Genomic DNA, 26,398 nt, shown 5'->3' on the forward strand with positions numbered 1-26,398 from the left:
AGACCCTTAAACTTGTGTGCGTAAAACAGGGGCAAGTACACTCATTTTTTGTCCACACACAATTGGTGGCCATGCCTGCCGCACCCTAGGCCCCAAGGTCTGGAATTCCCTCCCTGAACCTCGCCGCTTCTCTCTCCTCCTTTAAGACGCTCCTTAAAACCTACCTCTTTGACCAAGCTTTTGGTCATCTGTCCTAATATCTCTTTATGTGTGGCTCGGTGACAAATTTCGTTTGATAATCGCTCCTGTGAAGCGCCGTGGGATGTTTTACTACGTTAAAGGCGCTATATAAATGCAAGTTGTTGTTGTTAAACATCAGGCGTTTAGACTCGACTTGAGTGCAGTCGACAGCCGCAAACCCTCACATCACCCGTCAACTCCACTCCTGTATTTATAAAAGCACCTCCCCATTAGAAAACAGCACTTAAACTTTGGCACAGGACCAAGTACACACACGTTTTGCCCACACAAAATTATTGCCATCGGCACAACAGTAGCTTTGCAGAATCCTCGACTAAATTGCATCTAATTGGCTTTTTGATTACCAGCTACTACAATCAACAGCAGTCACGCACACAAGTTTAATGTGAAGAATCCACCCACTGATATATATCGATGCTTCCTGTTCCGACTTGCCTAATCTCACACTCATCCCCATTAAACTTTGGCTGCTGTTCCTTAATGCAAACTGCTCGAGTGACTCAGGTTCCCAGTTTGCATACATCAACTAGTGTTCGAAAAACTTGGATCCACCATGGCTCAGTTGGCAACAGCACCGCCGGTGTAGGAGTGAGCCAGACAAAGCATGAACGTTCCGAGCTTGATCGCTGATTTGCACTGAGGTAACCAATCACAGGCGAGGTGGCAAAAGGGTTGCTATGTTGCATCTCATCTCCCCTTTAAAGAAAAAAGAAAGACTTGCATTTCTAGATAAGGAGGTTAAGAAGGCATACGGGATACTTGTCTTTATTCGCCGAGGCACAGAATATAAGAGCAGGGAGGTTATACGTGAACTGTATAAAACACTAGTTAGGCCACAGCTCGAATACTGCGTGCAGTTCCGGTCACCACATTACAGGAAGGATGTGATTGCACTAGAGAGGGTGCAAAGGAGATTTACGAGGATGTTGCCTGGGCTGGAGAATTTTAGCTATGAGGAAAGATTGGATAGGCTGGGGTTGCTTTCTTTGGAACAGAGGAGGCTGAGGGGAGATTTAATTGAGGTGTATAAAATTATGAGGGGCCGGGATAGAGTGGATAGGAAGGAACTGTTTCCCTTGGTAGAGGGGTCAATAACCAGGGGGCATAGATTTAAAGTAAATGGTGGAAGGTTTAGAGGGGATTTGAATGGAATTTTTTTCACTCAGAGTGTGGTGGGGGTCTGGAACTCACTGCCTGAAAGGGTGGTAGAGGCAGAAACTCTCACCTCATTCAAAAAGAAGTTGGATGTGCACTTGAAGTGCTGTGACCTACAAGGCTACGGGCCAAGAGCTGGCGAGTGGGATTAGGCTGGATAGCTCTTTGTTGACCGGCGTGGACATGATGGGCCGAATGGCCTCCCTCCGTGCTGTAAATTTCTATGATTCTATTGTGCCTTTCACAACCTCTAGGATGTCCCAAAGCCCTCTACAGCCAATGAAGTGCTTTTTGAAGTGTTGTAATGTAGGAAACGCAGCAGCCAATTTGCACACAGCAAGCTCCCACAAACAGTAATGTGATATTGATTGAGGGATAAATATTGACCAGGACACCGGGGATAACTCCCCTGCTCTTGTTCGAAATAGTGCCATGGGATCTTTTACATCCACCTGAGAGCGCAGACGGGGCCTCGGTTTAACATCTCATCCGAAAGACGGCACCTCTGACAGTGCAGCACTCCCTCAGCACCGCACTGGGATTTTTGTGCTCAAGTCTCTGGAGTGGGACTTGAACCCACAACCTTCTGACTCAGAGGCAAGAGTGCTGCCCACTGAGTGCCAACTCTGGCTCGTGTGACAACCAGTCCATCTGACATCTACCCACAGTTTGCATATTTGCATTATTGCCCATGGTTTTAATTGCATCCTACGCAAGCCGGTGATGCACACACATTGTAAAATTTATCCAATTGTTATTTCATCTTTGATTCTGATTTTGAAACTCAGACGTTGATTACACATGAGAGTAAATACTTGGGGTCCAGCACCTCAGTAACAGAATTATCTTTCAAAATGAAAGAAACAGTGTTGTCAGTTAATCAGGCTGTGCAATTTCAATGCTATGTTTAATTTATTTCCTGCTATCCCAGAGCAGGATTAACATTCTCAGCCATTACTTCAATTAGTTAAGAGGCCATTAAACCACAATGAGTGCAAAATGAGTGTTATTGCAGGTGAGACCTGATTGGCCAGATTTCTGCTAGTAAGGGTGAAGAAATCCTCGTGCAAAAGGGAACGGTAACAGAGTGGTAGGCCCCGATTTTCGGCTTGTGTGGGAAATGGTCGGATTTCCCCGAATGTGGGGTTTCTGACACACGTAAAAAATGTCAGCCAGCCCCACGCAATTGTCCCTCAATTGGCCAATTAATTCCCAGCATGTGGGAAGCCTTGCTAATTGTCTAAATTGAGTCAGAAATCCCCACAGTATGATGTCATCATTTGTGGTGCTTTCAAGGTCCATAGCAAGCACTGCATCCTCTGAAGGCTTCCAAATGAACCATACAGGATGGCAGAGGAGCCTGCAGCAGCTGTGGCCAGTGCCAGACCCCGAGCTGCCTTCAAATTCGACGAGGCTTCACTGCAGGCATTATTGGATGGGGTTAGGGCCCACAGGGAGGTCCTCTTCCCTAGGTCAGGGAGGAAGAGGCCTCCCACTGAGACCAATGCTGCATGGATGCAGGTGTCAGCAGATGCCAACTCGCTGGGAGTCACCAGAAGAACCTTGGCATTACATCTCTAACTCCTTCCTTTACTCCCCCACAGTACCATCCAGAGCCCCCGTCCTCACTGCGGAGGAGGAAGAGGCTGTGCAGCCAGACTCCTCCGAGGAAGCTCCAACCTCTGAGGGTGCAGCGTCAGCAGAAGTAAGCGCACCCAGCACCAGCGCAGACACTCACACCTCGGGGGGACCTTTGGGACATAGAGTAGTGTTGTCACCTGGTGTTTCACAGCTCACAAGTGAGCCTCAGCAGATTCTGGAGACAGGGACAGCAGTGGAGAGTCCTCGTCGGAGGGCGCAGGGCTCTGCCAGCTCAGCTCAGCTGCACTGCATCTCGACCCTCTGCCTCTGGGTCCATCCACAAGAGAAGAGGTGATGGATCTCCATGCACAGATGCAGGAGTCTCTGGCAGGTTTTGTCTCCAGGGTCGCTGCGAGTGTGGAGCGAATGGAGGAGTCCATAGCGACCATGAGCAGAGCCTTTGTGGAGTCATTGGTGCATGAACGCAGCACCATGGAAAGGTTGGCAACCTCCATGGAGGAGATAACTCGCCAGCATACGGAAAACATGGTGAGTGCTCATAAGAGAATGACATCTCTTGAGGAGCATTGGCCATCTGTTGAACAGAGAAACCAGATCTTCATGGAAGTCCTTCTGAGTAGGACTGCCAGTGCAGAAACGGGTCCCACTGGCCCCCTAAAGCGCAGCAAGGTGCTCTCAAGCCACTTCCAAGCGCTGGCCCCTTCTGGCTTGTGCAGCTTCAGGTGAGTAAGCAGCAGCCTGGTGCTCCTGGTAATCATCCTGCTGTTCCTGGTTCTGCTGCTGCCACCTCTGCTGTTGGAGATCCTCTAATGCCAGGAAGGGAAGGTGCCAAAGGCCTCCCATGCTTCTAGCAGATGCCTCGGTTGAGGAGGTCCTGAGTTAGGGTGGTGAGAGGGGCTTCCCAGGAGCTCACACTGAAGAAGTGTGTGAGGCTCCAACTTTCTGCAGCTGCTCCTAAGGCTTCAAATAGTTCCCCCAAGCCTTGATCAACAAGGTCCTGCAGCCTGCAAATGCTGCCTCTTTAAATATCTTCAGCCCTCAGCGACCTGCTGCTGCAAGCAAGCAAGCCAGCTGTTTTCACACCAGCTCTCATCGGCGGGATTCCCTGCAGGCGGGTTTCAGGTGGGGAAAGCCCCAAAGTCGCAACGGCACGGGAAAATCGTCCTTAACAAGGTGATCATTGTTGATTAGTGCTCCGACGAGCAGTCCTGCCAGCGGCGGGCGGGACTGAAGCGGGGCGCGCGGAAACGGCGGTCTGAAAGTCGGACGGGGCGGGGAATCAGGCGGGGGGGGGTCCCGACCCGCTTTTTCCGCGATTTTCGGACCACGGCCGCATGAAAAGCCGCCTGACAGCTGCCCGAAAATCGGGGCTGTTATGTTTTGCAGATGACACAAAACTTGGAAGAATAGTGAACAGTGAGGAGGAGAGTGATAGACTTCAGGAAGAGATAGACAGCCTGGTGGAATGGGCGGACACGTGGCAGATTAAATTTAACGCATAAAAGTGTGAAGTGATACATTTTGGTAGAGAGAATGAGGAGAGGAAATATAAACTAAATGGTACAATCCTAAAGGGAGTGCACGAACAGAGAGACCTGGGGGTTTATGTGCACAAATCATTGAAGGTGGCAGGGAAGATTGAGAAAGCGGTTAAAAAGGCTTATCGGATCCTGGGCTTCATAAATAGAGGTATAGAGTACAAAAGTGTGGAAATTATGATGACCCTTTATAAAACACTGGTTCGGCCCCAACTGGAGTACTGGGTCCTATTCTGGGCACCGCACTTTAGGAAGGATGTGAAGGTCTTAGAGAAGGTGCAGAAAAGATTTACGAGAATGATTCCAGGGATGAGAGACTTCAGTTACGTTAATAGACTGGAGAAGTTGGGGCTGTTCACCTTGGAGCAGAGAAGATTGAGAGGAGACTTGATAGAGGTGTTCAAAATCATGAGGGGTCTGGACAGAGTAGATAGAGGGAAACTCATCCAATTGGCAGAAGGGTCAAGAACCAGAGGACACAGATTTAAGGTGATTGGCAAAAGAACCAAAGGCGACGGAAGAAAAAACTTTTTTACGCAGCGAGTGGTTAAGATCGAGAATGCACTGCCTGAAAGGGTGGTGGAGGCAGACTCAATCCTTTCTTTCAAAAGGGAGTTGGATAAGTATCTGAAGGAAAAAGAATTGCAGGGCTACGGGGAAAGGGCGGGGGAGTGGGACTAGCTGAGAGTCGGCACGGGCTCGATGGGCCGAATGGCCTTCTTCCGTGCTGTAACCATTCTATGATTCTATGAAACGTTAACCCTAACTTTCTCTCTCCACAGATGCCGTCTGATCTGCTGAGCGCTTCCAGCATTTTCTGTTTTAATTTCCGATTTCCAGCATCGGCACTATTCTGCTGGCTGAAGAAATCCTATAGATGGGGGTTTTCTCTCTCACAGAGTTAGTCGCTGAGCCAGTAGAGGGTTTAGGCAAAAGACAGTCATTTTTATGATCTAAAAGAAAGATACATTTGCATTTATATAGCGCCTGTCATGACCTTAAGATGTCCCAAAACGCTTTACAGCCAATGAAGTACTTTTTGAAGTGTAGTCACTGTTGTAATGTAGGAAACGCGGCAGCCAATTTGCGCACAGCAAGGTCCCACAAACAGCAATATGATAATGACCAGATAATCTGTTCCGAAGATGTTGATCCCCTGCTCTTCTTCGAATAGTGCTTTTTCGTCCACCTGAGAGAGCAGACGAGGCCTCGGTTATCCAAAAGATGACAGTGCAGCAGTCCCTCAGCACTGCACTGGAGTGTCAGCCTAGACTTTTGTGCTCAAGTCTCTGTAAGGGTAGAACTAGGTTGGATGTTGGGCAGTTCTTCTTCCCCAGAGAATAGTGGACCTGTGGAACAGGCTGCCAGCTCGTACGGTGAACGTCGATTCGCTGAATTCATTCAAGCGAGAGCTGGACCTGTTTCTGTCTGGGGCGGACATCACCTCATGCAAAAAGGCAGGTTTCCTGTAACGTAGAGCCAGTGTGATCTCCTGGACTAGTTTTGATCGCCTATGGGGATGAGAGAATAATTTTTCAAACCCCCCACCCAGTTAGCCTGTTTTTTAAATCTGTTTTTCCCAAGTGATTACATGGCTATGGGTGGGGTGGGGAGTGTCAGTATTGTGATGCATGGAGCATCACAACTGTGTGGGGCAGGCTTAATGGACCAGTCTGTCATTTTCGTATGTGCGCATATAGATAATACAGCACTAAGAACAACAGAGTGCCCTTTCCTAAATACCTGTTAATTTGCCCATTGAAGTCTTTAGCAGACTCTTGAAGAAAACCTTTACCTTCTTTTGCCAATATATCCTTTCTAAGGTGTGGTGACCAGAGCTGTGCACAGTGCTCCAGATGTGGTCTAAGCAGGGCTTTGTACAGCTGTAGTTAAACTACCTCCCCTTTATATCTTAGCCCTCTAGTTATAAAGATTAGCCTTTTTGATTATTTTTTGTACCTGAGCACTATATTTCAGTGATCTGTGTACGTGGACCCCTAAATCTCTTTGGACCACCACTGTTCCTAACTTTTCACCATTTAAAAAAATACTCTGATCTATCCTTTCATTTAAATGCTCTTCTACAACGCTTAAAATTTTTGAAATGTAACATTTTCCTATGACATTATAAGTATATTCAATGCATTCAGTGGATTTTTTTGATATGCAAGGTTTCAACTGACTAGTTATTTGCTGTCAAAAGTGTGGCTGTTGAATGAATGTAGGAATGGGAGTAGGCTATGCAGCCCCTCAAGCCTGTTCCTCCATTCAATTATATCATGGCAGTCTAAGGATAAGGGGTAAGCCATTTAGGACAGAAATGAGGAGGAATTTCTTCACCCAGAGAGTGGTGAACCTGTGGAATTCTCTACCACAGAAGGCAGTGGAGGCCAATTCATTAAATATATTCAAGAAGGAGTTAGATATATTTCTTAAGGCTAAAGGGATACGGGGAGAAGACAGGGTACTGAATTTGGATGATCAGCCATAATCTCATTGAATGGCGGAGCAGGCTCGAGAGGCCGAATGGCCTACTCCTGCTCCTATCTTCTATGTTTCTATGTTGATCTGTACCTCAAATCCATTTACCCGCCTTTTGATGCATATCCCTTGATACCCTTACCTGACAATAATCTATCGACCTCAGTCTTGAAAGCTTCAATTGACCCATCATCCACAGCCTTTTGGAGGAGGAGTGTTCCAGATTTCTACCACCCTTTGTGTGAAAAAGTGCTTCCTGATTTCACGCCTATATGGCCTGGCTCTAACTTTAAGATTATGCCCTCTTCATAGAATCATGCAGCACAGTTTATATGTACTTCCAGAAGGCATTCAATAAAGTTCCACATAAGAGACTGTTAGCTAAAATTAAAGCTCATGGAATTGAAGGCAAATGATTGGCCTGGTTAAGAGATTGGTTAGGCGGTAGAAGACAGAGAGTAGGGATAATGGGTGTGGACTCGAATTGGAAGGAAGTGACTAGTGGTGTCCCACAAGGATCTGTGCTGCAGCCTCAACTATTCATTATATTTATTAATGACTCAGATAACATAATAGAGAGCCATATGTCCAAGTTTTCCGATGATGCAGAGATTGGCAGCATAGTCAGTAGTGTAGACAGGAGCATAAAATTACAGAGACATTGATAGATTAAGTGAGTGGGTAAAACTGGCAGATGGATTTCAACGCAGGTAAGTGTGAAGTCATCCATTTTGGACAAGAAAGGATAGATCAGTGTATTTTTTTAAATGGTGAAAAGCTAGGAACAGTGGCGGTCCAAAGAGATTTAGGGGTCCACGTACACAGATCACTGAAATATAGTACTCAGGTACAAAAAATAATCAAAAAGGCTAATGGAACATTAGTCTTTATAACTAGAGGGCTAAAATATAAAGGGGAGGTAGTTTAACAACAGCTGTACAAAGCCCTGCTTAGACCACATCTGGAGCGCTGTGCACAGCTCTGGTCACCACACCTTAGAAAGGATATATAGGCTGTGGAAGGAGAGCAGAGCAGATTCACCAGAATGTTACCAGGGCTCCAAGGGTTAAATTATGAGAAGAGATTACATAAACTAGGCTTGTATTCCCTGGAATATAAAAGTTTAAGGGGTGATTTGATTGGGGATTTTAGGATTTTGAGAGGAATCGATAGGGTAGAGAGAGATACTTTTTCTGCTGGTGGGGGAGTCTAGGACGAGGGGACATAACCTTAGAATCAGAGCCAGGCCATTCAGGAGAGAAGTTAGGAAACACCTCTTCACGCAAAGGGTGGTAGAAGTGTGGAACTCTCTCCCACAAAAAGCGCTTGATTAATGATTTTAAATCTGAGATCGATAGATTTTTGCCAGCCGAGGGTATTAAGGGATATGGAGCCAAGGCGTGTGGATGGAGTTTGGATACAGATCAGCCATGATCTCATTGAATGGCGGAACAGGCTTAAGGGGTTGAATTAGGAGGCCATTCAGCCCATCATACCTGTGCCAGCTCTTTGAAAGAACGATCCAATTAGTCCCACTCCCACTGCCATTTCCCCATAGCCCTGTAAATTTTTCCCCTTCAAGTATGTATCCAATTTGAAAGCTATTACTGAATCTGTTTCCACCATCCTTTCAGGCAGTGCATTCCAGATCATGCTGCGTGAAAAAATTCTCATCTCACCTCTGGTTCTTTTGCCAATTACCTTAAATCTGTGTCCTCGGGTTACCAAACTTTCACAGAATCACAGAACCACAGTGCAGATAGAGGCCATTTCGGCCCATCGAGCCTGCACCGACACATATCCCACCTGATCCCTGTAACCCCACGTATTTAATCCCCCTAACACTAAGGGTCAATTTATCATAGCCAATCATCCTAACCCGCACATCTGTGCTGCCACTGGAAACAGTTTCTCCTTATTTATTCTATCAAAACCCTTCATGATTTTGAACACCTCTATAAAATCTCCCCATAACGTTCTCTACTCTAAGAACAACCCCAGCTTCTCTAGTCTTTCAAGGTAACTGAAGTCCCTCATCCCGGTACCATTCTAGTAAATCTCTTCTGTACCCTTTAAAGGGCCTTTGTAGTGTATGTACCTTTAAGAGAGAACTACTTTTACAGCTCCTGTATACTGTAGTACTGGCAGTGACCACACCTGTATATAAGCCTTGAGCATGCCTCTGTACCCCAGTCTTGAGATTACCCTACTCCAGTAAATATCTGTTGATTGTTCAGTTACAGCATCCGTGTGGTTATTGAAAAACATCATACTCTCAGAATCACGGATCTAACAGTGGTGACGAGTGTCGATTCGAATCTACCTGCAACTCTGCATTTCCCTTCGAGGATTCGCTCCGGGAGGGCGGTGGAAGAAAGTCGAGGCCAAAAACACGGGCGTCGACCACGAGCAACCGCCCAGTCGTCCGGCAGAGAGTGAACATCGCAGGGGAGGCTGTGGAGAGCCGGGCTTGGTTCCCCAGCCACGACGATCAGCAATAGACTGACGACAGGTACAGCGCAGACCCTTCCCGGACAGCAGCGGCTGGAGCCGACCGACGGCGGAGAGAAAGCTGAGCAGCGTCGACGGAGGAAGACAGAGGGTGAAGCGCACAGGGCGCAGCCGGGGGTTGAAAACCGAGCGGCGTCGAGGAAAAACAAAACGGAGAGAGAGAGGGTAAAGCAGCAGCCGGGTTCAGGACCGAGCGGCGGAAACGGGACAGGCGCACAGAGAAAAAAAAAGAACGCGCAGAGCACAGCCAGGGCTCAAGGGCTGAACAGTGTCCGTGGGGAGAAGAAGGTAGAGCGCGGGAGATGCCATTGAGCCGCGGAGAAGAAGGAAGAGCGTGGGAGACGCCATTTTTAGAAGCCGCAGCGGAGAAGAAGGGCAAGCGCGGGAAGGAAGGAAAGCGCGGGAGACGCCATTTTGTGCCAGCGGAGAAGAAGGGGAAGCGCAGGAGACGCCATTTTTGACAGTTAAATCACACCCAGGGATGCCGAAGAGTGGCAGTATCTCTACGTTCGACAATGAAGTCGAAGATTGGGCGACATATGTGGAACGTATTGAGGTGTACTGCAGGGCGAATGCAGTGCCAGATGCTAGGAAAGCACTGGTTCTGTTAAATTCCATGGGTGCAAAAACTTATGGGTTACTGCGAAACCTAATAACCCCAGAGAAGCCGGTGAACAAGAATTTCGAAAGCATAGTAGAAATCCTACAGGACCACTTAAACCCCACACCGCTGCTGATAGCAGAACGATTTAAGTTCCATAAAAGGAACTAGCACAAAGACGAAAGCAATGCTGAGTACCTAACGGAACTGCGCAAGCTATCGAAACACTGCCAGTTTGGAGCGGGACTAGCAGATACGTTAAGGGACAAGTTTGTGTGTGGGCTGCAAAGTGAAGTAGCCCAGAAACGGCTTCTATCAGAAAAGGATCTTACGCTGGACAAGGCTTTCAGTATGGCAGTATCACACGAAGCAGCCGCAAGGGGCGCTGCAGAGATACAACGGAGACCGCAAGAATATGGCACCAATGAAATGTCCTATGGAACAGGGAAGTGCTATCACTGCGGCAGAACAACACATGACCAGAAGGATTGTTGGTTCAAGGACCAAGTGTGCAGACAGTGTGGAAAAGCAGGACACATAGCAAGAGTCTGCAGGTCTGGGAAGAAAACCAACAGTAAGAAATCTCCACAGGAGAAGTACAAAAAGGTACACCAGGTGATGGACAGTAGTTCAGACGAACAGAAAAGTGACACAGACTCCGGAAGCAAGGAGCTGGGTTGTCTGAAACTACATAAGGTAACCAAAATGGAGGATCACCAGACTATCTGGGTTACACTCAAGATAGATGGAGTCCAAGTGAAAATGGAATTGGACACAGGCTCAGCCCTAACAGTCATAAACTAAAGGGACTACAAGCGGCTATTTTCACATATACCCTTGAAAGCTACAGGGATTGTCTTGAAGACGTACACGGGGCAAAAAGTCTACCCCAAAGGAAAAATAAGGGTGAAAGTGATATATAAAGGCCAGGAAATACCTAAAATGGATATATATGTATTGCCAGATGGAGGACCGCCACTGCTAGGACGTGAATGGATCCGGAAGATACAATTAGATTGGCATTCCATACAGGCACTGAAGGTTGAGGCCAAAAAGGATGACGACGTCACACCTGGACGACTGTCAAAAATGCTAACTGACGCAAAAGAAGTGTTCCAGGAGGGACTCGGAACACTAAAAGACATAACAGCAATGATTAAAATAGAGGAAAATGCAAGCCCAAAGTTTCTGAAGGCCAGACCAGTGCCTTATGCGATCAGACCAGCTGTCGAAGCAGAGCTGGAAGGGTTGGAACGTTCAGGAGTACTGTCCAAAGTAGACTGGAGCGAGTGGGCTACACCCATCGTTCCTGTAATGAAGAGGTCGTTGAGTAATACGCCTGGGGAACCAAAGAAGGTCCGCATCTGTGGGGATTTTAAGGTGACAGTGAACCCAGTCCTTCACACGGAGCAATATCCACTTCCACGAATTGAGGATGTTTTCGCCTCGCTATCTGGAGGTAAACGCTTCACCAAAATTGATCTAGCCCAGGCGTACTTGCAAATGGAGGTAGAAGAAGCCTCGAAACAATACCTTACGATTAACACTCATAAAGGTCTTTATCAATACAACCGGCTGGTGTTCGGGGTAGCATCGGCTCCGGCTATTTGGCAAAGGGCGATGGATCAAGTTCTGCAAGGGATTCCAGGGACCCAGTGTTATTTGGACGACATCCTGGTCACGGGCGAAAATGACAGTGATCACCTCGCCAACTTGGAGAAGGTGCTCACCAGATTAAAGGAATATGGGCTACGAGCTAATCGCCACAAGTACAAGTTTTTCCAGAAGCAGATCTCGTATTGTGGCCACGTCATCGATGAAGAGGGGTTACATAAGTCCCCTGAAAAGATTGAGGCAGTAGTCAAGGCTCCAGCACCGGAAAATGTGTCACAACCGAGGTCGTTCCTCGGGCTGGTAAACTACTACCATAAGTTCTTACCAAATTTGTCCACGGTATTACACCCGCTGAACACCCTACTGCAAACAGGGGTACCATGGAAGTGGAATGACGAACGTAGACGAGCTTTCCAGAAGTGTAAAGAATTGATCACATCAAAAGAGGTGTTGGCCCATTTCAACCCAGCACTACCAATTCGGTTGGCATGTGAAGCATCACCCTATGGTATTGGAGCGGTGCTGTCGCACAAATTCCCAGACGGGTTGGAGAGGCCAGTAGCCTTTGCGTCTCGGTCACTAACCTCAGCCGAGCACAACTACGCCCAGATTGACAGGGAGGCCCTCAGCCTAGTATGGGGAGTGAAAAAATTCAACCACTATCTGCATGGGCAGAAGTTCACCTTGTTGACTGACCACCAACCACTTGTCTCCATCTTTAATCCTAAGAAGGGTGTTCCAGTGATGACGGCACAACGGTTACAAAGATGGTCCCTGTTTCTAGGGGCGAATCAATATGAAATAGAATATAAAGGCACGAAACAGCATGGAAACGCTGATGGGCTATCGCGCCTGCCACTGCCTACTGTGGAGGAAGCACCAGCAGTGGACCCTATCGAGATACTTTATTCGTCAATAATTGAACGATTGCCAGTAACGAACGCGGATATATAGAAGGAGACCCGCAATGATCCGATGCTGTCTCGGGTATATGATTTGACGGTGAGGGGATGGCCAACACATGGCGACTCACTGTTGCCAGCATTCTCATCCAGAAGAGAACAGCTGTCAGTATGCCAGGGGACAGTGATGTGTGGATCCAGAGTGGTGATTCCACCCAAGTTAAGGGAGAGAGTGCTAAATGAGCTACATGAAGGTCATCTGGGGGGAGTGAAAATGAAAAGCCTTGCTAGGGCTTATGTGTGGTGGCTGGGAATCGATCAACAAATCGAAGACCTAACCAAGAGCTGCTCAGGATGCCAGAAGGTCCAAAATGCACCACCACATGCCCCTCTACACCCATGGGAGTGGCCCTCCTCTCCATGGCAACGGGTGCATATTGATTTTGCTGGTCCATTCATGGACTCAATGTTCTTAATAGCAGTGGATGCTCATTCGAAGTGGCCTGAGGTGATAAAAATGTCCTCAACCACTACAGAGAAAACGATTGCAGTCCTACGGACCATATTTGCCAGAAACGGCTTGCCAGAGCAGACTTGTTCTGATAATGGACCACAGTTTGTGTCCGAAGAGTTTCGGAAATTTATGAGAAGGAATGGGGTAAGGCATTACACATCCGCCCCGTATCATCCAGCCACAAATGGATTGGCTGAGAGGTTCGTACAAACCTTTAAGAAGGCGATAAAGGCCATGTGCGACGATGAAATTCCACTGCAGCATAAGGTGGACAATTTCTTATTAGCCTACCGAAACGCGACACATGCAGTTACCAACCAGACCCCGGCCATGATGTTCTTTAACCGAAGGTTGCGATCTCGTCTGGACTTGCTTAGACCAAATGTGCAAAGAAATGTTGAGGATAAACAATTCCAGCACATCAATGAGAAGCCGACAAGGAGCTTCAATGTAGGACAACCAGTCTTGGCCCGTGACTACCGAACAGAGAAATGGCAACCCGGAACGATATGCACACGGCAGGGGCCATTAATGTACACAGTGGATGTCGGGGAGAACATTGTGAGACGCCACGTTGATCAGATCTTAGCATCACAGGAACGAGTCAACCCCATGTCTTGCGTACCTGGGGATGAACCCGACATACCGGTAGCATCTACCTCCGAACCAGTAGCAGTGGAACCCGATGAACTAACCGATGAAAAGGGGCCAGAATCGCCTCCGCACCAAGAACAAGAACCTCAGGAAAGGCGCTATCCCGAAAGGATCAGGAAGCCGCCCCAAAGACTGAATCTATAAATGGACTATTGTTGTTTAATGTACATGTTAAAGTGTTAATTGTTATTTGAATATTATGGGTACTACTAATCTAAAAGGGGAGGAATTGTAGTGTATGTACCTTTAAGAGAGAACTACTTTTACAGCTCCTGTATACTGTAGTACCGGCAGTGACCACACCTGTATATAAGCCTTGAGCATGCCTCTGTACCCCAGTCTTGAGATTACCCTACTCCAGTAAATATCTGTTGATTGTTCAGTTACAGCAACCGTGTGGTTATTGAAAAACATCATACTCTCAGAATCACGGATCTAACAGCCTTGACATCCTTCCTAAAGTGCAGTGCCCAGAATTGGATGCAATACTCCAACTGAGGCCTAACCAGAGTTTTTATACAGGTTTGGCCTAACTTTCGTGCTTTTGTACTCCATGCCTGTTTATAAAGCCAAGGATCCTGTATGCTTTTTTTTTAAAACAGCCTTCTCAACTTGTCCTGCCACTTGTGTAGGTACACCCCCAAGTCTCTCTGTTCCTGCACCCCTTTTAAAATTGTACCAATTGTTCTGGTTTCCCCAGCAGAGGAAATACATTCTCTATACCTACCCTATCGAATCCCTTTGTCATTTTAAACGCTTCGATTAGATCATCCCTCAACCTTCTAAACTCAAGGAAAAACAACTTATTAAATTTACCAGTTGACATACAAACAGAGCCCCTTCTGAAGCTGCGCACTTGGCTCCTCTAGAGTGGATAGGGCATATTCTAGCGTGCAATGCATTCCGGTCAGGTACATCCCCCATTAACTCCCAGAATTGCGGAAGGGACCCGATTAAGATCATAGCGTTTGGAGCAGGGAATCGATAGGTTGAATTAACTATTACAGCGGGCTGCAGTTCAGGCCCGTCGGTGACCCTCGGGAAGTGAAAGCGGACAGGCGCAAACCGCGAATACAAAGTACTTTTCTCCCGATGTGGCCAACAGCAGTGCCCGGGAGACCAATCCTTCATTCCAGGAGACTCCCAGACAATCCAAGAGGGTTGGCAAATGGCAACCCTCCCCACCCCCCTCTCCCCACCCCTCCCCGCTTTATGTGAGGACAGGAAATTAAAAAATAAACAATCAGCCAGGGTTCCTGCTCCAGAAGCCTGCTGGAAAGTGTGCTGTGTGTGTGTGGACGGAAAACAATCAGCCTCTGCTGTGATGTCCTCCTCTGTCACCTGCCTGCTGACACACACGGTCTCGGTCCACCCTCAAGAATAATCACTGGGTAACACTGTAGAGCAACCACTCCCGTGTAACTGTATCCCAGCATGTGTACAGCCCAATTCAAATCAGTAACTTCAGAAACTGTCACCATTTTCACACACTTAGGCGTTTAATTTTATTGTGGAACTCCATAACAATTAATTCCATTGATGGTGCTCCCCCACATCAGACTCCAGACTGCCCACTCCCCCCCACCCCCTACACCAGACTCCAGACTGCCCACTCCCCCCCACCCCCACACCAGACTCCAGACTGCCCACTCCCCCCCACACCACACCAGACTGCCCACTCCCGCCCCCCACCCCAGACTCCAGACTGCCCACTCCCCCCCACACCACACCAGACTCCAGACTGCCCACTCCCCCCCACACCACCCCAGACTCCAGACTGCCCACTCCCCCCCACCCCAGACTCCAGACTGCCCACTCCCCCCCACACCACCCCAGACTCCAGACTGCCCACTCCCCCCCACACCACACCAGACTCCAGACTGCCCACTCCCCCCCCCGCCACACCAGACTCCAGACTGCCCACTCCCGCCCCCCACCCCAGACTCCAGACTGCCCACTCCCCCCCACACCACCCCAGACTCCAGACTGCCCACTCCCCCCCACCCCCTACACCAGACTCCAGACTGCCCACTCCCCCCCCCGCCACACCAGACTCCAGACTGCCCACTCCCGCCCCCCACCCCAGACTCCAGACTGCCCACTCCCCCCCACACCACACCAGACTCCAGACTGCCCACTCCCCCCCACACCACACCAGACTCCAGACTGCCCACTCCCCCCCACACCACCCCAGACTCCAGACTGCCCACTCCCCCCCACACCACACCAGACTCCAGACTGCCCACTCCCGCCCCCCACCCCAGACTCCAGACTGCCCACTCCCCCCCGCCACACCAGACTCCAGACTGCCCACTCCCCCCCGCCACACCAGACTCCAGACTGCCCACTCCCCCCCGCCACACCAGACTCCAGACTGCCCACTCCCCCCACACCAGACTCCAGACTGCCCACTCCCCCCCACACCAGATTCCAGACTGCCCACTCCCCCCCCCACCCCAGACTCCAGACTGCCCACTCCCCCCCCACACCAGACTCCAGACTGCCCACTCCCCCTGCCCCCCGCCCCAGACTCCAGACTGCCCACTCCCCCCGCCACACCAGACTCCAGACTGCCCACTCCCCCCCACCCCCTACACCAGACTCCAGACTGCCCACTCCCCCCGCCACACCAGACTCCAGACTGCCCACTCCCCCCGCCCCCCACCCCAGACTCCAGACTGCCCACTCCCCCCCACCCCCTACACCAGACTCCAGACTGCCCACTCCCCCCGCCACACCAGACTCCAGACTGCCCACTCCCCCCGCCCCCCACCCCAGACTCCAGACTGCCCACTCCCCCCCACCCCCTACACCAGACTCCAGACTGCCCACTCCCCCCCAGCCCCTACACCAGACTCCAGACTGCCCACTCCCCCCCACCCCCTACACCAGACTCCAGACTGCCCACTCCCCCCCACACCCTACACCAGACTCCAGACTGCCCACTCCCCCCACACCACACCAGACTCCAGACTGCCCACTCCCGCCCCCCACCCCAGACTCCAGACTGCCCACTCCCCCCGCCACACCAGACTCCAGACTGCCCACTCCCCCTACACCAGACTCCAGACTGCCCACTCCCCCCGCCCCCCTACACCAGACTCCAGACTGCCCACTCCCCCCGCCCCCCTACACCAGACTCCAGACCGCCCACTCCCCCCCACCCCCTACACCAGACTCCAGACTGCCCACTCCCCCCACCCCCTACACCAGACTCCAGACCGCCCACTCCCCCCACCCCCTACACCAGACTCCAGACTGCCCACTCCCCCCCACCCCTTACACCAGACTCCAGACCGCCCACTCCCCCCCACCCCCTACACCAGACTCCAGACTGCCCACTCCCCCCCACACCAGACTCCAGACTGCCCACTCCCCCCCACCCCCTACACCAGACTCCAGACTGCCCACTCCCCCCACCCCCTACACCAGACTCCAGACTGCCCACTCCCCCCACCCCCCCACCAAACAACAACTACTTGTATTTATATAGCATCTTTAATGTAGTAAAACATACAAAGACGCTTCACAGGAGCGATTATGAAACAAAATTTGACACTGGGCTACATAAGGAGATATTAGGGCAGGTGACTAAAAGCTTGGTCAAAGAGGTAGGTTTTAAGTAGCGTCTTAAAGGAGGAGAGAGAGATAGCGAGGCGGAGAGGTTTAGGGAGGGAATTCCAGAGCTTAGGGCCTAGGCTGCTGAAGGCACAGCCGCCAACGGTGGAGTGAAGGAAATCGGGGATGCTCAAGAGGCCAGAATTAGAGGAGTGCAGATATCTCGCGGGGGGGGGGGGGGGCTGGAGGAGGTTACAGAGATAGGGAGGGGCGAGGCCATGGAGGGATTTGAAAACAAGGATGATAATTTTAAAATCGAGGCGTTGCTTAACTGGGAGCCAATAACATATGAAAAAAAATCCAGGCACGTCACAGAAGCGTAATTGGACAAAAATTGACATTGAGCCAAAGAAGATATTAGGAGGGGTGACTAAAAGTTTGGTCAAAGTAGGTTTTAAGGAGGGTCTAAAAGAAGGAGAGAGGAGAGGAGGCCGAGAGGTTATAGGGTTTTCAGTTCTATGTTATTTTTTTGAGCTATTTTTGAAGTTGATCAGCTTTTCTGAGTTTTGTAGGTTGGCGTGTATAGGAATCGGATGATGGCGGTCCCATGACATGGCTGCTCTTGCCTCGCTCAGTGGAGCAGGGTGATGCAGTCAAAGTAAGCTTGGTGAGTTATTGTAGTGCACCCTGTAGATGGTACATACTGCAGTGTGCCAGTGCTGGAGGAGAATGGGTGTCGAGTCCAGGGGCAGGACACTGGGAGAACTGCCCGGTCTTCTCGAATAGGGCCACGGCGTCTTTAATGTCCTCCTGAGTGGGCGCACTTGGGTTAGCAACTCATCCAATGCGCAGCACCTCCAACAATGCAGCACTCCCTCAATACTGCACTTAGTGTCAGATGGAGAAAGCCCAGTGACAGCACTGACCACTAACTTTCTCTGTAGCCTGAAAATCACTGTCAGCAATGTTCTTGTAACGAACACTTAAACGCATTTGCATCAAATTCCTCTTTTAATGGAGGTGTTACCTCATTTCATAAAGAAAGAAAAAAGAAAGACTTGCATTTCTATAGCGCCTTTCACGACCACCGGACGTCTCAAAACGATTTACAGCCAATGAAATACTTTTGAAGTGGAGTCACTGTTGTAATGTGGGAAACGCAGCAGCCATATCGCAGACAGCAAGCTCCCACAAACAGCAATAAAACGGTTAACACCTCAGTCAAAATAGCAGAGGGGGGAATTTTATACAAGTGCGTCGAGCATTCATACCACCGTATCACTAACAGTAACTTCCAGGCTCGTGCCTTTAAGAATTAGAATCTCACCATCAGGACACTTTTGGGGGAGGGGGCAGGGAGTGGAAATAGTTGCAAAGAATCCTGATTAACAATGTTTTACTTGGGGGTTGGGGCCACCTTTTGTTTCAACAATCAGTACTGATGCTCTAAAGCTGCCATGAGTCACTGATCAGACAGCGAGTTAGGGGAATTGACATGACCACCAGGTACAATCATCACCTGGCTTCAGCCAGCCAGTGTGTCATTCCCACTGTGTGTGTTACTTTAGCTTCCTCACTCTGCTGAGCTCAGTAACCCCACCCAGGCAGCACGCTGTGTTACTGACTGCATCTGTACTGATGCTAACCCTAAAACTGCCGAGTCCCTTTATTAGCCCAGTGGGTAAAAGGCACTGCCAAGTGAAGAGCAACTCACACAGACTGTGTCAGCTGTGGAGTCAGAAGGTTGTGGGTTCAAGACCCACTCCAGAGACTTAAGCACAAAAATCCAGGCTGACACTCCCAGTGCAATGCTGAGGGAGTGCTGCACTGTCGGAGGTGCTGCCTTTCGGATGAGACATTAAACCATCTGCCCTTTCAGGTGGGGAAGTTGCTGGGATACTCTATGAGATAAAAATAGATAAAAGAGGTAGGAGGAAAGTTGACAGTAATTAAAGTGGATAAGTCACGCAATCCGGATGGGATACATCCTAGGTTGCTGAGGGAAGTAAGGGTAAAAATTGCAGAAGTGCCGACCACAATCTTCCAATCCTCCTTGGATACAGGGATAGTGCCAAAGGACTGGAGGATTGCAAATGTTATACCCTTCTTCAAAAATGGGGAGAAGGATAAACCTGGCAGTTACAGGCCAGTCAGTTTAACGTCGGTGGTGGGGAAGCTTTTAGAAACAATAATCCGGGAGAAAATTAACAGCCACTTGGACAAGCATGGACTAATAAAGGAGAGCCAGCACAGATTTGTTAAGGGCAAATCGTCTTTGACGAATTGATTGAGTTTTTTGATGAGTTAACAGAGAGGGTGGATGAGGGGAGTGCAATTGATGTTGTGTATATGGACTTTCAAAAGGCGTTTGATAAAGTACAACATAGTAAACTTGTTAGCAAAATTGAAGCCCATGGGATAAAAGAGCCTGTAGCAGCATCGATACAAAATTGGGTAAGGGATAGAAAACAGAGAGTTGTGGTGAATGGTTGTTTTTTCAGACTGGAGGGCGGTATACAGTGGAGTTCCCCAAGGTTCAGTACTAGGACCACTGCTGTTTTTGATATACATTAATGACTTGGACTTGGGGGTACAGGGCACAATTTCAAAATTTTCAGACGACACCAAGTAAATACTGAAGATGATAGTATTAGACTTCAAGAGGACATAGACAGGCTGGTGGAATGGGCAGACATCATGGCAGATGAAAGTCAACATAATGAGGTGATACATTTTGGTAGTAAAAATGAGGAGAGACAATACATGCTAAATGGTACAATTTTAAAGGGGATGTAATAAGAGAGCTGCAAAATCTTTGAAAGTGGCAGGACAGGTTAACAAAGCAGTTAATAAAGCATATGGGATCCTTTATAAATAGAGGCATAGAGTATAAAAGCCAGGAACCTATGCTAAACCTATATAAAACACCAGTTAGGCTCCAGCCATGACTCAGTTAGTAGCACACTCGCCTCTGAGGCAGAAGGTTCTGGGTTCAAGTCCCACTCCAGGGACTTGAGCACAAAATTCTAGGCTGACACTCCAGTGCTGTGCTGAGGGAATGCTGCACTGTCAGAGGTGCTGTCTTTCACATGAAATGTTAAACCGAGGCCCTGTCTGCTCTCTCAGGTGGACATAAAAGTTCCTCTGCTTGAGTACCGGGCTGATCACGCTGGATCGCGGCTGCCTTGGTGGTCCAGGTAGGTACTCTTTCTATTGTAGAGCCTGCAGCGATGGCCCTTCGCATTAAGGGAGGAAAGGGGCCTTTTTGAATGTGGCGACGCTGCACGGCCCAGTGTGCAGCGCTGCTGAAGTCTCCGCCCCGCCTGCTGCCTGTTGTGCTCCAAGAAGGAAGTCGAGCCGCTTGATTTAACAATCCACTTCCTTCCTGGAGCGCAAAACCAATTTTTTTTAAAGTTTAGAAACATTAGCGCTAACTTCCCAAACTTTTAAAATTTAGCGCCCCAAACAGGGCTATATTGAATTTCTCCCCATTATCTGGTCATTTTCACATTGCTGTCTGTGGGAGCTTGCTGTGCACAATATGGCTGCTGCGTTTCCCACATTACAACAGTGACTCCACTTCAAAAAGTGCTTCATTGACTGTAAAGCGCTTTGGAACGTCCTGAGGTCGTGGAGGCACTGTATCAATGCAAGTCTTTCTTTCTTTCAAGCCACTTGGTTGAAATACAAGCCTCTCGTGGGATTTATTATGAAGCAGTCTTACCTACCATGCTGGTAAAATTCCAGATGTGTCCTCACTGCACTATGCACTTTTAACCCTGGCCTTCAGAAGACCATGTTTACACTGCAGTCTGGGATCCACACAGTTCATAGAGTCATAATGGCACAGAAGGAAGCCATTCAGCCCATCGAGTCCGTGCCAGCTCTCTGCAGAGCAATCCAGTCAGCCCCATTCCCCCGCTCTATCCCCGTAGCCCTGCAAGTTTATTTCCCTCAAGTGCCTATCCAGTCTCCCCTTGAAAACATTGAGTGTGTCCACTTCCACCACTTCCGTCGGCAGCGAGTTCCAGGGCCTCACGTCCCCCCTGTATCTCTTGCCCAAAACCTTATATCTGTGTCCCCTAGTCCTTGTACCATCAACTAGTGGGAACAGCCTTTCCCCGTCTAGCCTATCCAAACCCGTCATAATCTTGTACACCTCTATCAAATCACCCCTCAACCTCCTTTGCTCTAATGAAAACAAATCCAGCTTCTCCAACCTGTCCTTGTAGCTAAGATCCTCCATCCCCGGAACCATTCTGGTAAATACTCCAGTTGTGGCCTAACCAGCGCTTTATAAAGGTTCAGCATAACTTCTCTGCTTTTGTACTCAATACCTCTATTTATGAAGCCCAAGATCCCATATGTTTTGCGAACCACTCTCTCGATATGTCCCGCCACCTTCAGGGACCTATGCACATTAACTCCCAGGTCCCTCTGACCCGGCACACTCTTTAAAACTGTGCCATTAAGTGTATATTGCCTCTCCCTGTTCCTTCTGCCAAAATGCATCACCTCACACTTCTCTGTATTAAATTCCATCTGCCACTTATCTGCCCATTCTGCTAGCCTTTCTATGTCTAGCTGCAGTCGATTGGTATCATCCTCACTGTTTGCCACACCCCCAAGTTTGAGGTCATCGGCAAATTTTCACTTCAGCAGTTCCCGTGCGATGCGCTCCGAGAACACCCGCGCCACTTGCACACCAGTTGTTGCGTCGCAGCAAGATACAGTTCCCACTTCACTGCCACGCTAAAGTTAGTGTGTAAATGCACCCGCAGCTAATCTCAGCTGGGCGAGATACTACGGAAAAATTAACCTCCAAATATCAGCCAGGCTTTCCGCTCCTGACTGCTGACCCCCGACCCCCCCCACCCCGCTCGAAAGTACACACTGGGCGAGAAGAGGATCGGGCTTCATTATGATGTCCCAATAATCTGCCAATACTCGCTGTCCAAGAATGCCCACTTGGGTGAAATGCCAGGGAGCTGCCTGTCGATTTGTACCTGAGCAAGAGTCAATATAGATGAGCTGTGAGGTGGTACATTTTTGGTAGGAAGAATAAGGAGGCCACATACTCCTTGGAAAATAAGAGTCTAAGTGGGATAGAGGAGCAGAGGGATCTGGGGGTACAGATACACAAATCACTAAAAGTAAAGACGCAGGTTAATAAGGCCACAAAAAAAAGGCCAGCAAAGCACTGGGGTTCGTTTCTAGAGGAATAGAATTGAAAAGCAGAGAAGTTATGTTAAACTTGTATAGAACCTTGGTTAGACCAAACCTGGAGCACTTTGAACAGTTCTGGTCTCCATATTATAAAATGGATATAGAGGCACTGGAAAAGGTGCAAAAAAGATTTACTAGAATAATACCAGAACTGAGAGGTTATACATATCAGGAAAAATTGAACAGGCTGGGACTCTTTTCTCTAGAAAAGAGAAGGCTGAGGGGTGACCCGATAGAGTTCTTCAAGATTATGAAAGGGTTTGATAGGGTCGACGTAGAGAAGATGTTTCCACTTGTGGGGGAGACCAGAACTAGGGGCCATAAATATAAGATAGTCACTAATAAAGTCAATAGGAAATCCAGGAGAAACTTCTTTACTCAGCGAGTGGTGAGAATGTGGAACTCGCTACAAGGAGTGGTTGAGGCGAATAGTATCGATGCATTTAAGGGGAAGCTAGATAAACACATGAGGGAGAAAGGAATAGAAGGATACATTGTTTAAGGTTAGATGAAGATGGGTGGGAGGAGACTCGAGTGAAGCACGGAGCAGTTGGGCCAAATGGTCTGTTTCCGTGCTGTAAATACAACGTCATACTGCTACGTAATATTATGTAAGAGACGTGTGTGGCGGGGGGGGGGGTGGCGGTGGGTGGAGCAAAGAAACTGTTTTTGACAAATTTCTTACAATGTCAACAGTTCCAAGCAGATCCTCACCTCCCTGGACTGATCGCTTGAGCTGATCACAATCTGATCATAATAAAGTTGCCCAATCAGATATAGACTTGCATCTTCCCTCGTGTATTCGATTTGTACCAGACAGATTCCTGCTGTTGCAGTTGCCTAAAAGAAGCTCCCTCTATTTTGGGAGGGAGCCCAGTGTTCAGTACTGAGGTTAAACTATGCGACCGTGATGTTATTCACAACGAAAGCAGCCAAGCTCTGAGGGGTGCAGACTGTTAAAAGAGGTGAGACAACACGAGAGCACCTGTTTTAATGGGGCATCAAACCACGAACCTTTGTTTATCTCTAATATAAAGAACTGTGTACAGGTCTTTGTGCTTTTAGCAGGATCTAATTGGCCTAGTAATACAAAATCTATTTGAATGTGTGATATATTCTGTCCGACACTCTTCGCTCCTTCCTTGGGAACAACGTGCTATTAAGAACATGGTCGGCCTTGAATACTCATGGTATTGAAATCAAGGTTCAAGGTAGCACGGTCCTCTCTAATCCATTCTTCTGCAGGAACTAGCAACTCCAGAACTGGTGTCACATTCTTGCGCTAGGTACGTTCCTCAGGTCCAATATCTCAGACTACTCCCATAGGCAAGCTCTCGCGAAAGGAAGAAAAAGAAAGAAATTGCAATTATATAGCGCCTTTTACGACTGCAGGATGCTTTACAGCCAATGATGTACTTTTGAAGTGTAGTCGTTGTTGTAATGTAGGGAATGTGGCAGCCAAATCGTGCACAGCAATGTAATAATGACCAGATAATCTGGTTTTCTTTTTAAATGATGTTGGTTGAGGGATAAATATTGGGCAGGACACCGGGGATAACTCCCCTGCTCTTCTTCGAAATCGTGCCATGGGATCATTTACACCCACCTGAGAGAGCAATTGGGGGCCTTGGTTTAATGACTCATCCGAAAGACGGCACCTCTGACAATGCAGCACTCCTGCAGTGCTGCACTCAAGTGCCAGCCTGTATTACGTGCTTGCCTCTGGATTGGGCTTGAACCCAACCTTCTGGCTCTGAAGCAAGAGTGCTCCCATTGAGCCAGAAGAAGGAAAGACTTGCATTTATATAGTGTAACCTCAGGATGTCCCGAAGGCGTCGGACACCTTTGGTAGACAGTAGAATAATATTCACCAGATCATGGCTTAGGTTAAAAAATGCTGAACAGTTTTATTAACCAGTAATCGGAAAATTGAACAGAAGCAATGGCACGATATAAATTTATGTAAATTACTTAACCAACCCTCCTCGGAAGGTAGAAAAATATAATACACAGCCGTTGTGCTACACCGCAATGTGGATTGGGCTGGACAGAAATGTGCTGAATATTAGCCTTCACACAGCAGTTTGTTGCTGACCATTCACAGTGTCTGTTAAGTCTGTGTGTTATAGTGAGAATTACTACACAGACCACAAGAGTAAATTCAACAGGTCTTTACTGGTTGGAGGTCGGACTATACTGAATACAATATTATTACACTGTGCTTATATACCGGTGTGGTCACCACCGGTATTACGTATACAGCAGCCAAAGAAAGTAGTACCTTTCTTAAGGTGGACCAGGCTTAAGTTCTCTTAAGGTGGAACAGGTTACATACACCACAATCCTCCCTTTTTAGCTTAACAGTCATATCCCCCAAATAAACATAACATATATACATATATAACTTCAGGTATAACAGTTCAAAGGTTCAGTCTCTCAGGAGGCTTTCTGATTCGGCTTGGATAACGCCTTTCAGTGGTCTCTGATTCTTGTTGTTGAGGTGCCTCCTCTAGTTGGTTGCCAATGTATTGGGTGTCATCATCATCAAATACATTCTCGGCCGAGGTAGATGCTTCAGGTTCATGAACGTCTTCCACAGCTGTCTCTGTCACAACCATGGGTTCGACCCTTGCTCTCGACTCTACCAGTTGATCCGCATGACGCCTTATCACATTATGACCAATATCTACGGTGTACATCAGAGGTCCTTGTCTGGCCCGGATTGTTCCGGACTGCCATTTGTCGTTTCCATAGCCCCTTGCCATCACTGGTTGTCCTACGTCGAAAGTTCGAGTGGTCTTGCTGTTAATATGCCGAAACTGTTTGTTTTCCACTTCCCTCCGCACATTTGGTTTTAACAAGTCCAACTTGGACCGCAACCTCCTGTTATAAAACATCATAGCAGGACTTTGGTTAGTCACAGCATGATCGGCGTTTCTATATGACATCAGGAACTTATCGACCTTGTGTTGCAGCGGAATCTGATCGTCATTCATGGCCTTAATAGCCTTTTTGAATGTCTGGACAAACCTTTCAGCCAACCCGTTTGTCGCCGGATGATATGGGGCAGAGGTATAATGTTTAACTCCATTCTTCTTTAAGAATTGTTGGAATTCTTCCGATACAAACTGTGGTCCGTTGTCCGAACAGATCTGTTCTGGCAATCCGTTCCTTGCGAATATTGTTCTTAACACCGCAATTGTCTTTTCTGAAGTAGTGGTATTCATCTTGATGACTTCTGGCCATTTGGAATGTGCGCCCACCGCGATTAGGAACATGGAGTCCATGAATGGACCAGCAAAGTCAATGTGTACGCGTTGCCATGGGGCTGAAGGCCATTCCCATGGGTGTAGCGGTGCTATCGGAGGTGCATTTTGCACTTTTTGACACCCAGCGCAGCTTTTCGTTAACTCCTCAATCTGTTGGTCAATACCCGGCCACCATACGTAAGCCCTAGCAAGACTTTTCATTTTAACTCCCCCCAGATGACCTTCATGTAGTTCTTTTAAAACTCTTTCCCTTAACTTGGGAGGAATAATCACTCTTGTCCCGTACATCAAAGTACCATGGCAGACGGACAGCTGGTCTCGCCTTGCCGAAAATGCCGGTAACAGAGGATCACCCCGTGTTGGCCATCCTTTCACTGTCACCTCGTAGACTCTGGACAGTGTCGGGTCGTTCCTGGTTTCTCTTTCAATACTTGCGTTGGTGACAGGTAAACACTCGATAATGGTCGAATGAAATAACTCAACAGGGTCAACTTCCGTCGTGTCTTCATCTTCAGGTAGTGGCAGGCGCGACAGGCCATCAGCATTGCCATGCTGTTTCGTACCTTTGAATT

General features: G+C 48.4%; 1 protein-coding gene across 1 annotated transcript in view; it reads right to left on the bottom strand.

Moving 5' to 3' along the window:
* Window positions 1-26,398, bottom strand: part of ripk4 (receptor-interacting serine-threonine kinase 4) — a 61,576-nt gene that overhangs the window by 26,906 nt on the left and 8,272 nt on the right. The window lies entirely within an intron of this gene.

Source organism: Somniosus microcephalus, chromosome 14 (assembly GCF_052327205.1).
Source record: "Somniosus microcephalus isolate GS21.2 chromosome 14, FLI_Smic_1.0, whole genome shotgun sequence".
In the NCBI taxonomy this organism is placed as follows: domain Eukaryota; kingdom Metazoa; phylum Chordata; class Chondrichthyes; order Squaliformes; family Somniosidae; genus Somniosus; species Somniosus microcephalus.